General features: G+C 43.3%; 1 protein-coding gene across 1 annotated transcript in view; it reads left to right on the plus strand.

Annotated features, from left to right (window-relative positions):
- The window catches only part of LOC116690745 (eukaryotic translation initiation factor 3 subunit H), a 63545-nt gene that overhangs the window by 14952 nt on the left and 46233 nt on the right, over positions 1–2360 (plus strand). The window lies entirely within an intron of this gene.

Below are 2360 nucleotides of genomic sequence, written 5' to 3' on the forward strand. Positions count from 1 at the left end.
CCCCTCCCCCTCCTCTCTCTCTACCAACGATACCTGCAGCATGTCTTCACCTGCGGTGAGTCACATCAGCAGAGGGAGGAGGACTGAGGAAAGATTGTCTGTCATTCGTTCTTTCTAAACTTCACTCAGCATTTTGATATCATAAATAATACAACTTTTATTGACATTTTAGATTTGTTTCTAGTGAGATATTATTGAGTTGTATTATGGCTTTGATGTTGTGAACTTAACTGCGTTAGAAACCACATTTTATTTATTATTTAAAATATGAATAAATTATAATCCTGTTGTGGATATGAAATAGCAATTAGACTATTTAATAATGAAAAAGAACCGTTACTAGTATTGATAAATACCTGAACCAATTGGGAGCATCGAACCGATTGGGAGTAGTATCTATAAAATCCTAGCGATACCCCTCCCTAATAAAGACATAGCGGACTATCAGGACAGGAGCCAGGGTACTATCAAATCAACAACTCGCTGGATGTCTGTGTGTGCGTAAGATGTCCCCAGGCACGCCGTTAAGGACAGTGCCAACTTTTAATTAGGCTAACTAGGTGCTGGGTGTCCTACACTGTCAGCAGCAGGGTTGATGCAGGGGCAGTGGTGCAGGGATGGAATGGCTCCATCGTTTGGGGTTACAGGTGGGTGGCGCAAATGTGGACAGGATTTGATTTGGTCTTTATCCGCACACCTACTTTTTCCCCTCCCGCCCGCTTTCATATCAAAGGATGCCATGTCCTCCGACCTCAGCCCTTCCCCTACCAAGGATTGCTGTTACCCGGTCCTTGTTAGCAGAACAAAATCCGCCACAAAAAGCCAGACTGAAGGATGGGAAGGTGAGCAGATGCGGGAAACCGAGGGAAGGGAAAGAAATCCTGCTTCATCAGGCCTCCACTGCTAACGAGCAACTGGCTGCAGGTCGTTAGTGTCAGCAACAGCTCACTCTGCGAGTGTGTGTGTCTGTGCGGGTGAGTGTCACGGCTTGTTGTGTTGTCGACTTTTGATGCGCCGGATTTCCCATCTGTCACCCCTTTAACCTAACAAGGGCCTCGGTGAGCAGCTGGGAACGTTTACAGATCTACAACAGAATTCCTCTCAACCAGGCTTTTCATTCAGTTGGTAAAAAAGCGACAGACTTCAAGTTAATCTGTCACTATGACACAAACGTGTTGGGAGTCATTCATGTTGTGTGTGTGTGCTGTTTGTTGTTGAAATGATTTTGAATTAAAGAACTGTGCAGCACAAAGTAGACAACTCTGTAGACTACAGAATGCTCCTGTCTTGGCTTACGAAGTGTTTTATATAAAGGAGTTTAAGCTACACTCATCTCATCTACTAAACAACGGCTATAATATGGAAATAGAATTACTTGGAGAAGTAAAATTATCACGCAGAGACATAGCAAATGGATTTTATGTCTGTACAGTTCGTCTTTTTGTACTGCAGCCTGAATTGTCAACCAACGCACAAAACACACACAACACTCCCCCCCTCCCCCCCCATCTTGTCTGCCCTGTTGCAACTAATTGCCTGTGTTCTGTGCTTATGTTGGGGCCGAAGATAGAACAACAGTGAATTTGGACTCTGAAACAATCATGTGAACTTACTCTTAGAGCATTAAGATTCTACAAAAGATCCAGAGCTGAACTGTGATAAAGGATGGGAGGCAAAGAGTGTTGTGATGGTTGACCGGCATCACAATGGAGAGCCACCATTGTGATGCCATGCCCCCCCCCCATCCTGTCGGACACGCTAATCCTAGTCGCAGGTGCTGGACAGGAAATTGACAACTGCGCCGGTCTTAAACTAGCAAAGACACTTGCGTCGGGCTTTGCGCTGTTCTGCACAGGGTGCATTTAGTGGAAGCTTTTTTTTTTTTTTTTTTTTTTTTTTTTTTTTTTATTATACCCTTACGTGTAACCTACTTGTGAAAAAGCTTTGAGCAGACTGGATTCACTGTATTGATACCGTCTCTCTCCCTGTCAGTAGCAGCTCGCTCTACCTGGACAAGTAACGTATATAGACTAGGGTACGGGATGATGTTATGTAGGATTTCTTAATGTATGTTAGCAACAGGAGGCTGATGCACGAGGGTGCTATTTTATGTGTGGGCTAATATTGCGCATCTGCTCATGTGCGCTGCAAGAGTTATGTTTCTGAGAATGTAGTTTAACCTCAGTAATAATGGTATATTAGGTTATTACTGTCGCTTTGTTAAAGGCAAACTGTAATGGGAAAATTACATTTAAGCATGATTTCTTATGTCCTTCTATAATATGCATGTGTTGATTATTCATATAATTATTCACAATGCTTTTCTCTCTGTTGTGTCCTCCCTGAAGGAGAAGACGACT

This window comes from Etheostoma spectabile, chromosome 6 (genome assembly GCF_008692095.1).
Source record: "Etheostoma spectabile isolate EspeVRDwgs_2016 chromosome 6, UIUC_Espe_1.0, whole genome shotgun sequence".
Lineage (NCBI taxonomy): Eukaryota > Metazoa > Chordata > Actinopteri > Perciformes > Percidae > Etheostoma > Etheostoma spectabile.